At 41.6% G+C, this 15,933-nt stretch overlaps 1 long non-coding RNA gene and 1 other non-coding gene across 2 annotated transcripts; both read right to left on the bottom strand.

Moving 5' to 3' along the window:
* Positions 1-111: 111 nt before the first annotated feature.
* Positions 112-882, bottom strand: LOC124049217. The gene is made up of 2 exons (XR_006841373.1): positions 851-882; positions 112-774 (listed from the first exon to the last, which is right to left on the bottom strand). It is a non-coding gene; the product is annotated as an uncharacterized LOC124049217 (long non-coding RNA).
* Positions 883-6,952: 6,070 nt separating this feature from the next.
* LOC124050022 lies at positions 6,953-7,055 on the bottom strand. Its single transcript, XR_006841530.1, has one exon. It is a non-coding gene; the product is annotated as a U6 spliceosomal RNA (small nuclear RNA).
* Between the last annotated feature and the right edge of the window lie 8,878 nt (positions 7,056-15,933).

The following is a 15,933-nucleotide window of genomic DNA, read 5'->3' as shown; positions in this document are numbered from 1 at the left end:
TCGTAGTTGCGACAACGCCACCTGGGGAATTACGCCCCAGGAAATCTGAGCTTAACTGTGTTGGTTATTTAGACCAAGGCCACACAGGTTCAATACCACAGGGCGAGACGGTTCCACAACAAAGAATTTATTAACACATAAAATAGACAAAATACAATTCAAACACAGTCACACCAGTTGAACACACAATAAAACAAACCAAGGGGCGAATAAAGCTGGCCGGGGCTACCATGCAACAGGACAACCACAAGACAAAGAGGGGGGGGGGGGTCCTCGACAGAATCACCCGTGAAACTACACACTCACACACACACAAAACCAAAAAAGGGGGGACCGTGGAGAACACACCACCACCAGGGATTAACGGCCACAGGGAGCCCACGACACCTGACAACAAGAGAAATATCAATTAATAAAACAAGCCCAAAGGTTAGTATAACTGGCGTGAACTAAACAAACATTGACCTAAAGAAAGAAAAAAAAGAAAAAGACAATATAATAAACTCATCAATGCAATAAAGGAAAAAAAAACAACACAGGAAAAAAAGAAGGAACAAACTCCACATCAGGCCAAAACAGCAATACAGCCGATACAATAATGGAGCCAAAACGGTAGTAGAGCCAAAACGGTAGTAGAGCCAAAACGGCAGCGCAGACCCAGGGAGGAGTGACTGGTAGTTGCCGGCAGTTTACCCTCGCCTCGTTCCGCAAGGCTACGGCCACGCCGGAAAGAGGCAGAAGACAGCCAGCTCCTGTCACGGGTTAATCACTCAGCTGCACCAAAACACCCAAACAATCAGCTGGAGAACGAGGGACAGAGCCGCTGGACGGCAGACAATCGCGGACTTACCGAAAGGGCAGATGAGCATCTCCAGGAGAAACTACCAGTGGGGCGACACATCCCCACGGCCCGGCAGCTGGTCGCGCTCTACAAAACAAAGATCGCGTCACCAAAACCACCGCGCCATGCATACACCAGCAGCGAAAGAATAGCGGAATACATTACCTGAGCGAAGAGGATCATACGCCCGCAACGACCACGTCACACAATCACAGTGGCCACAGGAAGGAAGCGGAAGAGGAAGAGGCAAATGCATCGCACATCTATATATAGAGAAGCATCGCACCGCCCCTCAATCAACGCGCTCCGTCCCTTAGCACAATGCCATATAGTGGCAGGGAAAGACACGACAGGTCACACCTGCATGTAAATCTATGCATGTCTTTCTCGTTCTTTTCACAAACGTTTTTCTCTTTCTATATGTTTCTAAAATTAGCATATTCAGAGTAAAATCCATGTGCATATTCCCTGCTTTATGGGGTTGGTTGGTACGCTGTTAAAATGTGTAGCTTTCATTAAAAACACGTATAATTTGAAAATGTTGTTTAACAGTTTTTTTTTCATGTTCTTTTTTATTTTCTCCTGTCTGGCCTGGCTTGGTTAAGTTTCTTAAATATGAAGTAACCTTAATTGAGATTTTAGATGTCAATGTACAGGATAGACAGTGGGGATAGGGCATTCAAGCCATCACCAACTACAGGATGACCACACCTACCTGTGAGAGTAACGCATCCCTCCCAGATGCGCTGAACAACTTCTACACACGGTTTGAGGCACAGAAAAATGTGGCATAGAGCAAGTCCACTCCTCCTCCCAACGACCAGGTGCTCTGTCTCACTACAGCTGACATGTGGAGGACTCTACACAGAGTAAATCCACAGAAGACTGCTGGGCCAGAAAATATTCCTGAGAGAGTGCTCAAGGGATGTGCACACCAGCCAGTGGATGTTATCACAGACATCTTCAACATCTCCCTGAGCTGTGCTTCAAGGACACCTGCTATCAATGAGCACAGGAACCCCACACATTCTGAAAACAGAGAACAAATCTGATGATATCTTGGATTTTGGATGGCCTTTATTTTGAAATGCTACATCAGAACTTCCTGAGACTTATTGTGTGACACCCTGGGGTGGTCTACTATCATGCTGAAGTGAGACTGGTCACTGGCAACAGGGCGTTTCCTTTTAATTGCACTCTGAATAAGAGAACAAAACTGATGATGTATGGGATTTTGAATGGCCTTTATTTTGAAATGCTACATCAGAATTTCCTGAAACTTAATGTGTGACACCCTGGGGTGGTCTACTATCATGCTGAAGTGAGACTGGTCACTGGCAACAGGGCGTTTCCTTTTAATTGCACTCTGAAAACAGAAGAAAAATGAAGTTTTTAAAGGAGCTTCATTTTGAAATGCTACATCAGAACTTCCTGAGACTTATTGTGTGACACCCTGGGGTGGGAGCATGCTGAAGTGAGACTGGTCACTGGCAGCAGGGCGTTTCCTTTTAATTGCCCTCTGAAAACAGATAACAAATCTGATGATATCTTGGATTTTGGATGGCCTTTATTTTGAAATGCTACATCAGAACTTCCTGAAACTTATTGTGTGACACCCTGGGGTGGTCTACTATCATGCTGAAGTGAGACTGGTCACTGGCAACAGGGCGTTTCCTTTTAATTGTACTCTGAAAACAGAGAACAAATCTGATGATATCTTGGATTTTGGATGGCCTTTATTTTGAAATGCTACATCAGAACTTCCTAAGACTTATTGTGTGACACCCTGGGGTGGTCTACTATCATGCTGAAGTGAGATTGGTCACTGGCGACAGGGCGTTTCCTTTTAATTGCACTCTGAAAACAGAGAACAAATCTGATGATATATTGGATTCTGGATGGCCTTTATTTTGAAATGCTACATCAGAACTTCCTGAAACTGATTGTGTGACACCCTGGGGTGGGCTACTATCATGCTGAAGTGAGATTGGTCACTGGCAACAGGGCGTTTCCTTTTAATTGCACTCTGAAAACAGATAACAAATATGATGATATATTGGATTCTGGATGGCCTTTATTTTGAAATGCTACATCAGAACTTCCTGAAACTGATTGTGTGACACCCTGGGGTGGGCTACTATCATGCTGAAGTGAGACTGGTCACTGGCAACAGGGCATTTCCTTTTAATTGCCCTCTGAAAACAGATAACAAATCTGATGATATCTGGGATTTTGGATGGCCTTTATTTTGAAATGCTACATCAGAACTTCCTGAGACTTATTGTGTGACACCCTGGGGTGGTCTACTATCACGCTGAAGTGAGATTGGTCACTGGCAACAGGGCGTTTCCTTTTAAACGCAGAGGAAAAATGAAGTTTTTAAAGGAGCTTTATTTTGAAATGCTCCATCAGAATTTCCTGGGATTTATTGTGTGACACCCTGGGGTGGCCTGCTATCATCCATCCATCCATTTTCTATACCGCTTATCCGTCAGGGTCGCGGGGGAGCTGGAGCCTATCCCAGCTGACTACGGGCGAGAGGCGGGGTACACCCTGGACTGGTCACCAGTCAATCTCAGGGCCAACACACAAAGACAGACAACCACACACTCTCACACTCACACCTAGGGGCAATTTAGAGTAGCCAATTAACCTAATGTGCATATTTTTGGTGTTGTGGGAGGAAGCCGGAGAACCCGGAGAAAACCCACGCAGGCACAGGGAGAACATGCAAACTCCACATAGAAGGGCCCAGACCGGGATTCGAACCTGGGACCCTCTTGCTATGAGGCGACAGTGCTAACCACTGCACCACCGTGCCGGCCTGCTATCATGCTGAAGTGAAATTGGTCTCTGGCAACAGGGCGTTTCCTTTTAATTGCACTCTGAATTCAGAGAACAAATTTGATGACATTTTGACTAATTTTATTCTTTTTAATATTTTATTTATCTTGATTTATTTATTCGTTCATTCATTTATTATATTTATTTTATTTAATTAATGATTGAATGTAATTTTGCCTGGTTTCTCGGACACTGCTTTTATTGTGAAATCGGTTTGAACTCGCTATTACCATAGTGTCTCATATACGGAGGCACTCGAAAACATTGGGGAGGCTGGCTTGACCGTGTTTTGGAATCGCAGGCTGGCTTGAATGCAGTGCTGAAACCGGCCGCCAAGGGACGAGTGGAAAGCAGCAAGCTAGAAGACTGCATGCACAACGGCTAAAATCCATGCAGCACGGCAACAAATCAGTCATATACAAAGCGGTCACCGCACACCAAGGGTAAACGAATAAGCAGTGTTCCTACACTTATCTTAGCATCCAGGGTTCCAACACAGGTCCTGATCGACAGGCGTCCTCCTGGTGAGGGACGAAACGAGCAGGCTCTGCACGATCCGGCATCACCTGGAGCATTCATGGTGCGCTGACGATACATCCAGGGTCCACTTTTCTTTTTAGAGCGTACGGCGGACAAAGATGATCGCCACTGTTCCCTGAACCACAATGGCCGGCTGCTTGGAGAACAAAGGAGGAAGCGGAAGGCAGGGAAGGAGGGAGGGCCCTCGAGCCAGGAAGCAAGGCTAATAAGCCAGGTCGAGTGCAGAGCAGAAAACTTGCCTGCATACAGCAAAAGCAGCATATTGTATTGCTGCACAGATATTAAAAATGTTGCCACTTTGCACCTCCATGCTTTTTCCCCATGCACTGTTATGACTGTGAGAGCTATTCCAGACTTTTCTTGATGCCAAAAGAGAGCACCCAACTCAAGCTTGGTTATTTAGTTTTTCTTTTAAGACTTAAGCCACACATCTTTAACTCTCTGGTTGAACAACAAGATTGTTTCCACAAATCCAAGGAGATAGCTGTGCTTAATTGGTTAATCTCGGCCATGACCCACTGAAGGACCAATATACTACTGCCCAATGGGAAAATCAGTGCGGCATGAAAGTAGGACGATCACACAACAACCTTGCCAGCTTTAGTTAAGGACTGCGTTGAAGTCACAAGAGCAGACCTCACAAGCTCTGCGATCAGCAAAGTTAGAGGATTCTGTCCATTTAGAGACTTTGATGGTGTGTTACAGTTATTGTTTGTTGACTATCGATGTTATAGGACCACCGTGTCTTTTGTTACTGAACATTTATGTGTGTATTTAAACATTGTTGTTAATCAGAATCAGAATTCCTTTATTTATCCCGAGGGGAAATTCGTTTTTGAACAGACATTGCACTTGCGGTTTTCCCGAGCAAGAACGAAAGTGAAAGATATAAAAATAGGATAAACAACAAGATAAGTATAAATCTAAAAATACAGGTATTTATATGTGTACATACATACATTGCATAAAAGTATGTGTGTCCATCACAGTGCAGAGTTTGACGGCGACAGGCAAGAATGATTTCCTGTGTCATTCTGTGGTTCATCGTAGGAGTAAGAGTCTGTTGCTGAACGAGCTCCTGTAGCTGATCAGCACATTGTGGAGAGGGTGAGAGGGAAAGTCCAGTATGGTCCTTATTTTGGACAACATCCTCCTCTCAGACACCACTGTCAGAGAGTCCAGTTCCTCTCCCACAACATGATTCTATTGAGTCTGTTAGTGTCCCTCACCCTCGGGCAGCTGCCCCAGCAGGCAATAGCATATGTGACGGCACTGGACACCACCGACTCATAGAACATCCACAGCATCGTCCTGCAGATGTTGAAGGACCTCAGTCGCCTCAGAAAATAGAGGCGGATCTGGCCCTTTCTGTAAACAGTGTCCATGTTTCTTGCACCATTCCAGTTTGTGGCCCAAGTACACACCTATGTATTTGTACTCTTCCACCACCTCCACAGTGGCCCCTTTGATGTTGATAGGGGTCACTGGAGCCTTAGTCCTCCTCAGGTCCACCACCAGTTCCTTGGTGTTTGTCACATTCAGCTGTAGGTGGTTTTTCCCGCTCCATGTGACAAAGTTGTCCACTACAGTCCTGTACTCTCTCTCATCCTCCCCAGTAATACACCCAACCACTGCAGAGTCATCAGAAAATTTCTGAAGATGGCAGGTCTCTGTGCAGTGCGTCTGTGGTGTAACTGGTAAAGAGGAAGGGAGAGAGAACGGTCCACTGTGGAGTCCCGGTGTTGCTGATCACTTCGTCTGACATGCAGCATTTTAGACGTACGTACTGCGGTCTGCCCGTCAGATCCGGGACACCAGTGGGGCATCCACCTGCATGCAGCTTCTCAGCCAACAGAGGCAGCCTGATGGTGTCAAACGCACTTGAGATATCAAAGAACAGGTGGGTGTAGACTCTGTTCAGCAGGTAGATGATGGCATCGTCCACTCCAATGTGGGGCTGGTAGGTGAACTGAAGGGGATCCTGAAGTGGTTGGACCATGGGCTGGAGCTGTTCCTGGACGAGTCTTTCCAGGGTCTTCATGATGTGTGACATCAGAGCCACACGCCTGTAGGCATTATGTTTTCCACACCATGGGAACCCTCTGAAGACTCAGACTCAGGCTGAAGACATGATGAAGTACTCCGCTTAGCTGGGGGGCACAGGCTTTCAGGACCCTGAAAAGCACATAAAGCACATCAAACTGCACTCCCGGTATTCCCTCTGCCTCTGAGACAGTGCCATCAGTTCGTCCAACTTATTCCAGTGACTTATGCGAGTGACCTTACATTTCCCATGATGATAAAGGGGAGACACGGCTTAAACTTCCTCGTCATAAGCCTCCATTGTTTAAAAGTCTCCCTCCTCCTTCGTAGCTTTTTATTTCCCCTGCATCCTCTGTGAGTTTTGATCCAGCATTCAGCAGGGATTACTCTTGGTGTTTTCTCTGGAGCGGTGGCCGGCTTCAGGTCCATCAGCTGATCCTGAGTGTAAACAATGCGGGCAGCGAGGAGTTGCATCGCGGCACTGAAAAGAGTAGTCCAGCAATGAACAAAAGCACCGGAAAGACCCACAACTTTCCTGGCATGTGGTGGATAGAAAAAAATTGTAGTCCAAAGCAACAGAGAGTAAAAAGAGTAATGTAATAAAAAACAGTAGAAACGGTGAAGAAAGTCGGGAGCATCTGTAACAGGCTGCACACGTATCGACGCATGCGCACATCTCAAATGAGGAACGCTTCATGCTTCACGAATTTGCATCATCCTGGCGCAGGGGGCCATGCTAATCTTCTCTGTATCGTTCCAATTTTACTATATGTGTTACCGAAGTAACTGTGCTTTGTTGTTGCAGGACCGCTGTCACATTGTTCACTGCAGGACCACCGTATCCTTTGTTTACTGAACAACCCTAACGCTTGAATTGCTCAATGTTTTGTTTACACAATGCACCTGTGCTCTTTCCACATGGCAAGTGTTTGTCTTGTCGGGACTATCACCGCCAGCCAATAAACCGATACTCTGCCAGTTGAAGGACCACGGTCAAGCCAGCTGAATGACAGTTTTCCTGCCTTGTTAGTGCATGATAAAACAACCCACTCAGTGATAATTCGGATCCTCCCTGCTCAATCTACATGACCACACTCACATGACCTCGTCGTCCTCTTGGTCCTCTCTCTCTCTCTCTCTCTCACACACACACACACACACATGCACACACTACATGTGTGCTGTGCTTTGCTGTAATATAGATGCTTGTGTTTGTTGCTTTAGTTGCAGTTTATGACAGATTTAGTAGTGTTGATTGTTAATTGATATTACTTTTTATTACTTTGTTACTAAATTCTGTAACAGCTTAACTGGTTGTTGTTTGTGATTACTTGCAAAACAAAACTACTCCTACCTGTGCACAACAACAGTGTTAAAACTTTCCTGGCAAAAATGAATCCACTTGTGCTTAAGTTTTCAACAACGTGAATTGCTCCACAAATTTTAAAGAAAAAAATGATGAACAATCACATATTTACTTTCTCATTACTTTTGTTTGTTTTTAATTTTGGGAAGTGAGTCATAAAATTTAATTTAACCATGCAAAACAATCCTACACTTTTCCACTACTTTATAACTCAACTGATACTGACCAAATGATAGCAGACTGGCCATATGAACCAAAGGCAGAGCACCTGCTCAAGATAATGATATTTGTCCTCATTAGGATGCTCAGGACCTTCTTATCCTCACCAGCTCAAAATATTCAATCATTCTTTCATTTGGCCAGTGAGTGATACCACCTCCACCATTTCTGTTGAAGCTTTAATGAAATGCCTGTCTTACTCTATCCCTTACACGGGTTTCATTCAGTATGGTCAGTAATAGCCAAGGAAGTAATGATTATATTCAAATATTAATCTCTGTTGTTGGGAGAGAGTGATAAATCAAAATCCTTGACTTGTTCTCTTTCCAAAGTCCCTCCTCCTATTTGATTGCCTTCCCAAACCCCATGCACCACCAAGAAGATTGCAGTGAAAGATTGCCAGATTTGAGGTTTGGCTTTATTCAGAGGGTGTGGAAATAAGTGGAGGGAGTGGACAACTGAAGCATACTAACAGGACAGTGTGTGTATATGAGTTTGTATCCAGGTGTGAGCGTGTATGTGTGTGTAAGAGAGTGTTCAGTTTGTCGAAAACATCTTTTCATTCAACAGATGTTCATTAAAAATGATGGTCTCAGACTTTAATTCAGAGGTTTAACACAAGACAAGACAAGACAAAACAACTTTATTTGTATAGCCCATTTTTACAAGCAGTTTGTCTCAGCAACATCCTCTGCCCTTCGACCCTCACATCGACTAAGGAAAAACTCAGAAAAACCAGAAAAACCTTTAACAGGAAAAAATGGGAGAAACCTCAGGGTGAGCAACAGAGGAGGGATCCCTCACCCAGGACGGGCAGACGTGCAATGGATGTTGTACAGGCAGGAAAGCAGTTAACAGCATGAGAACGACATTACTAAAAAGATAAGTAAAACAAAATCTAATTTAAATTTTCATGTCATTCATCCATTCAGTTTCACTTTTGATACCACCTCAATATGATTTTAACATTTCACAAGACTGAAATTATAATAATGAAACTATAATGAAATGCTGTATCATTCATGTATTTTTCATATTCTGTTGAAAATCACTATCCTATCAATTCAAATTAGTTCAATTTCGGCCCATAAGGGAGAACCACCCAGGTGATAGTCGGTGCACAGACTAAGCAACATCCTCAAGGGACAAAGTCTTTTTAAAATGTGAGTGAAGCATAATGATGATATTACACTTGGCAACAGGTATTTTGGCAGAAAAACAGCATGTCCCAGCAGTAACAACAGCAGTCATACAGTTCAAAATAATCTAAAATGACAGATTCCAGTTTGATACAAGATTAGCTACAATGCTGTCAGTTCAGCAAGTGGCAGAACAGGAGTTAATGTCACAGTTGTCCCCTGTTTAATTTGACATACATGCATTGATTAAACAACTTATTCCAATGAGACTTTTAGGATTTACTGATTAAGGCTGCTTGCAAAACACTTTTAAGGGTGACTGTTACAGGCAAAAGTGAAACCTACGAGAATATGGACCCAAATGCAACACACAGGACTAGGTCAGTAAGGAGCAAAAAACTTTATTAGTTAATTCAGGAGGTTTTGCTGAGGCAGTAATGTCCACCGGGGAGCGGGGTTGGTCAATGGAGTCCACAAACCACAAGCCAGGAGGCAAAAATGGAAGCAGGCAGGGTTACAACTGGCAAGGCAAGCTGGTATACAGAGCTGGAGTGTCACTCAGAGCAGAGGGACAATGGCAATGAGGGAAGGACAGGGGTTGCCTTTGTAACCTGTGAGGAGAACAGGTGAAAGCAGTGAGGCTGATTGAGGTGATAATGGGCTGAAGGATGAAGCATTCAGGGGAAAACAGAAAAAACAATAACTGATAGACAGCAGATCATGACAAAAAGCATGCAAAAAGTTGCACATTACTTTAGATAAACTGCTCCTTCATGTATTGGGTGTGTACTAAGTAGACAAGAAGTACAGTAAGGTTTTAGATGAGCTTTAGTCAGATGTCAATATTTCCAGAAAAGTTATGGTTTTTAGGCTGGCTGGATGAGGAGTTGATGACATGATGAATTGCAGTGGTGCAGGTGAGTTTGCGGGGAGAGAAGCTCAGTCACTACATACTTGCTAACTCAGGAACTGCAACAGCTACTTTATACAGCATTGGACTGTTGTCTCTGCACTACATGTTACTTACTTACCTATTATGTGCCTTAAGGTTTTACATTTATTGACTTCTACCCTACTTAGTGTAGTTTATTTTGCATGCCCTTAGCTTTTTTATATTTGATATATTTACATTTTTCTACTTAAGTGTTCTACTATGTTATCAAAATCACCATAATACCTTCTGTATACTTCATTGTCATTATCATTATCTACATTTCCGATACTTCTGGTATTATTACTGCTGCTATGCATCTCTGCTTGTGTGCTCCTTCTCTCACACCCCACCCCCTCTGCCTCTCTCCCTTGCTCTCTCTCTCGCTCTCTCTCCCTCCCTCCCTCTCTCTCAACCCATCTGGTCAAGGCAGATGGCCGCCCATCTTGAGTCGGGGTCTGCTCCGAGGTTTCTGCCTTCTAAAAGGCAGTTTTTCCTCGCCACTGTCGCCAAGTGCTTGCTCAAGGGGGAATGTTGGGCTCTCTCTATTTTACAATTTAATTAAAGAGTTTGGTCTAGACCTGCTCAAATTGGAAAGTGTCATGAGATAACTTTTGTTGTGAATTGGCGCTATTTAAATAAACTGAATTGAAATTATTGCACTGTGGATCTTGGAGTAACGCAATTGCAATCCTCTATATGTGCTGCACATATGGCAGAATTGACAATGAAGTTGACTTTGACTGTATTGCAAAGACCACAGCTCAAGAACTTATCATCTGAAGCTTTTCATCTAATGCAAAATTTCAAATAGAATCTCTGACTAAACTGTGCCACCAACACGTTCTCACCCTAGGTTGCTGCATACAGACATTAATCATGCCCATCTCAGCCAGATGGACAAGGTACACTTTCACCTCTGTGACGTGCAAAGCCTTCCTGCCACAAAAGCCTTTAACATGTATTTAACATGAAAGGCGGCTTTGGTTAAATTTAGGCACAAAAACTTTGTGGTCATGAATCCCATGTTCTTTCACGTGGGATGTGAACTCCAGTCTCCTGGATGAGTTGTGTGTGTGACCCACCACTGTACCCCAACCCCATACCCTATTAGGATTTTTTTGCTTTGTAAACTATGTCAGCATTGTTTTCAAGTACTATTTATGGCAGATGTTTGACATTTTTACTAGACACTAACTCTGCCAGCTATTTGGCAGAGGCTATACTGGACAGTTATTGTACAGTGAGATTATAAAAGCTGTTTTTTTATGAATGTCTGCCTGCTCCTTTTGGAATGGGACTAAAGGAGTGGTGAGATATAACTATTCACTAATATTATGGTCAAAAAAAAAAAAAAAGCTACTAAAAAGGAGAGACTGTTTTAAGATTATTTTTACTGCACTAATTTGTATCATTATTTTTATATTTAATACAGAGATATGGTGCAGTAGAAAGTATCTGCATCGCTTAAAAATACTGCAGCAAAATAATTATGGATAAATTACAGGCAATTAACCAGGATTTATGCTGTGTTTACAGTGTACATAAATACACAAAAAATAGGCATTTGTTATTATGTAAATGGAAACTTGACTAGGTGGGCAATCATGTTCTCTGAACTACCAGTCATGAAATAGATGGCGTATAAATAGAAGAAATATAATTGCTGATTTACAGGGGCTCTGATGTCATTTTGACCTCCAGTTGCCCAGATTAGGCTGTGACGTGGCCATTAATCACACATAAACGGTTGTCACAACTTGCTTCTGCACCCATTCAACAAGAGAGTAGATGCCCCAGCCACCGGCAACTGGCTGACAGGTGGAGGAAGAGAGAGCAGGGAGATTGAACAGATAGTGAGGTAATGGAAGGAGGGCAGAGCTGATTATAGATATACAGTTCATATCCTTGGAACTTTTCCACATTTTTTCATATCACAACCACAAACATAAATAAATTTTATTGGCATTTTATGTGAAAGAGCAACACAAAGCGGCACGCAATTGTGAAGTAGAAGAAAAATTATACATGATTTCCAAATTTTTGTACAAATGAAAAACTGAAAAGTGTGGTGTGCAAAAGTATTCAGCTCCCTTTTCCCTGAGTGTGAGTTGTTGCCTGATGATTGTTGAATGATTGAATGTTGGCCTAATGATTAAATAGAGTCCACCTTTGTGTAATCTAATCTCAGTATAAATACAGCTATTCTGTGAAGGCCACAGAAGTTTTTTTAAGAGAATTTTGGGGTGGCAAACAGAATCAGAATCAGCTTTACTGGCCAAGTACATGTGACCAAAAGAACAAGATATAAATATATGTATATGTAGTGCAAACAGTGTGATGGATCACAAGATAAACTGTATTTTGCGTTTTATAAAGAAAAAAAGAAAAAAAAGGGGTGAGTAACAAAATAAAAGAAGAAAATAGAGTCTTGGGTACTGTTGTCGTGCGCTCCCAGTTGCCTAATACGGATCAATTTCCTGATTCCGGTTAGACGCAATTTGGAGAAAGAAACGAATACTCCTGTTGTTTGTGCTCTGAGAGTCTTCCCTTATTTTCCAGGTCAGTATTCAGTTGAAAACACCACAGGTGACAGCCTAAAAATTAGTATCACTTCGATATTAGTGGACAATGACATTTTGGTGATTTGAGTAACTTCATAACTTCAGTTTTAACGGGTAATTGGTCCGCGATAGGTAATGGCGGTAAAGTGAATCCACGGTGCACTGGTATTGTCGTGTTGGTTCGCGCTTATTATGATGAGAGTTTTTCTAACTCACGCTACACTGTTATCTTGTACACGAAATTAATATGTTTTCTGTATATTGCTCCTATGAATTTTCCAAGCCCCTGAATGATGAATTTAGTATTTGGTTAAGTGAATGTTTAAATGGGAATGTTATTGTATTTGTTATTTGAAGCATTGTGTTAGACCAGTTAAATCTGAATACGTTTTCCAAAGTGCTATGTCCAAAGCTGAGTGAGCTAAATGCACTTAGAAATGGCTGAGTCGAGTAATCCTTAGTTCAGTATTATAACCTATAGGAGATAAGACAGCATTACAAGTACAGTATGTATCCTGTAAAATCACTGTTGGGAGTTAATTGATAGTGTAATAAGCATGTAATTGGAAGTGATTTTGAGCAGTGACAGATGCAGAGTGATGTCATTACACTTTATTTAATAGAAATTTGATTTTGGACAACAGATGCACTGAATGTAAATTGTATATGTGTTCAAGTGATTTAGTAGACGCAATTTGGAGAAAGAAATGAGTACTCCTGTCGTTTGTGCTCTGAGAGTCTTCCCTTATTTTCCAAATTCATCTCCTCCTCCAGTTTTTTGTTAGGTTAAAATAATTATTGTTTTGGACTTCTGCCTCTCTGTCTCTGCGTCGGGGTTCTGCTCTCTCTGCGTCAGCGATGCTGTACTTTTTGACAGAACAAACTCACCATGATGAACCCTGCAGAGTCTCTGTTTCGGGGCAGCAGGCTGGCAATCAGGCTTCCCAGTTTTGGGCACCTCTGGAAAGTGCATATGAGCTGCTTGAGGTCCAGCGTCAGCCTGCAGTCGGCAATAGTCACCCCACTGCCGGTGCCTACACTGTAAGAATTTTCACTGTGAAATTACAGGAAGTTATTGGTTAATAATTGCATTACTTTCACAGCAATTTGTTGTAAATATTTTCACAGCAAATTACTTTAATGAATTCACAGCATGTTATTGTAATTATTTCACAGTAATTTACGATAAAACAACAACACTTAACTGTAAATTCATGGTAGCCATGCCCAAGAAATTGCCGTGATATAGCAGTAATTAGCTGTGGACTTACTGTAAACTGTGAAATAAATACACTAAACTGCTGTGAAAATATTTACGTTGAATTACTGTAAAAGTAATGCAATTATTAACCAATAATTTACTGTAAATTTGCAATTTAATTAACACTGTAATATATTGTAAAATCCATTTTTAATTGAAATTTTACTGCACCCTCTCGCTTTATGCTAAAAAAAGAAAAACAGAACAAAATGATGACTTGTTTTCACTTTTTAATCAAGCTTACGATAAGTGCAAAGTGCAATTACATTCAACAGGAACATTCGTAGGCGGTTTCCTGGGTAAACATGCCCCCAGCATATTCAGAACAAATCGTAAGCATATCAACAGTTTTAAAAACAACATATAAAAGTATAAAATATCCAACAGCAAAATTGTGCAACTGTCAAAATGTGCAGTAAACAGTAAAACCACTCACAGGAAATAGAGGTTTTCTTTTTGGCTCTTACATGAAATCGAAATGGCTGCAAATGGAATTGAGGGGTCATGACAAATGGAACACCCTTTACAAACTGATTTAAAATGTGCAAAAATGTACAACAGTACAACCACTACAACTTAGGCATGTATGGATAGTTCAACATTTTGGGATACTCTCAAGTTGTTAAAAAAAAAAAAATCCTTCTACATTGCCTGCCACTCAAAATCTACCAGTTTGCGCATTTGAGTGCTTACATGTGCGTTGATGTCTCCACGCTTCCTCTTTGTCTTGGATCCAGTTTCTGGATTGATACCCAGGAAGCATCTGTAAATCAACAAAAACAGTATTAATATCAGGTCATCTTTTATGTTACTTCAACCCTCTGGACATTTTTGTTCATTGAGGGAAATTTTCACTTGTTTTTTGGCCATATTTTTTACTGAATCACCTTTGGCTGGGAAGTTTAATTTTATGTTACTTGTCAAAATATGGTTTTACAATTCTTTCAAGGTCAAAAATATACTGACAAAAAATGCATACACTTATACCCTTAAAGGATCTATCACCTGTTGTTTATATCTGTTTTAGATGTTCAAAATAACTGAAAATGGCTGATTTTCAACATGATATGTACTCTGGGGGGAGAGATTTTTTATCTGGTATCAGAGTCTTGGATAAGTCAAAGATAACAAAACAAAACATGATGTGCATGTGAACCTTGATGAGGATGAGGACAGTGAGAGGTCAGAGTCTGAGTCACAGACACAGAACCAGAGGAAGAACCGGAGGAAGCAGGTGAAGGTGTTTGACAGTCCATGGATAGATCCAATAAAATGCTAATTTTGAAATTACTATACTGTACCTCTGATTAAACTCCAAAGAGCAGGAACTGTCTTCAGGGTACTGAAGATTCAGATTGTAGAAACTGGCAAAAAGCGCAGCCAACCCGTTCAACATGTTGCTGTGTGGTCCCATCACCACTCGTTCCTCAATCGACAACATCCACGAACTTGGCTTCATCAGGTCGCCTGAAATGAGCAGATGTGTGCTGTCATAAAGATGTGGAATACTGAATGTGTCATTGAGATTAAGCTTCATTCAGAAAAGTTTAGAATCAGAAGAGATGGAGATAAACACTAAATTGACAATAAATTGAGCAAAACAATGTTCAAAACACCAGTCAGCCAGTTAAAGTAAGTAAACATATGGAAGGAATTTATAATAATCATTTAGAAAACATTAACAGTTTTCACATTTTTCATACAAAAACAGTACCTTGTACAATCAAGCAGGGGGCGCTTGGCAGCTCCTGTGTCCTTTGTATATCAGCAGCAGTGGCACATGGCTGTAAAATAAGATATGTGTATCATACATCTGTTGCAGCACAATATGTGCTTACTTATGTAATCACAACTACTGGAAGTGCTGGAAGTGAGAGTACAAGAAAATATCAATAAGTAAATGGAAAGCATGAGAATATATTGCTGAAAAAGATGTAAATTAATAAAATATTAAATTCAGCTATTTTTGCTATTTTGCTGATATCATAGACCAAATATTCATCATGACCCACTCATGCTCTAATAAAAATAAAACATTTTCAAAAGCTTGCAAATGTTATTTGAAATTGGTGGTGCATTTGGTCAACCTTCTTACAGCACTGTCTAAATGTGCATTTACCTTCATTCTTAAGGCCATTGAGCAGCTTACGGAACTGGATTGGTCGAAGGCATCTCACCAGATCAT

Source organism: Scatophagus argus, chromosome 18, assembly GCF_020382885.2.
Source record: "Scatophagus argus isolate fScaArg1 chromosome 18, fScaArg1.pri, whole genome shotgun sequence".
Taxonomy (NCBI): domain Eukaryota; kingdom Metazoa; phylum Chordata; class Actinopteri; family Scatophagidae; genus Scatophagus; species Scatophagus argus.
This window is presented reverse-complemented; position numbering and strand designations above follow the sequence as displayed.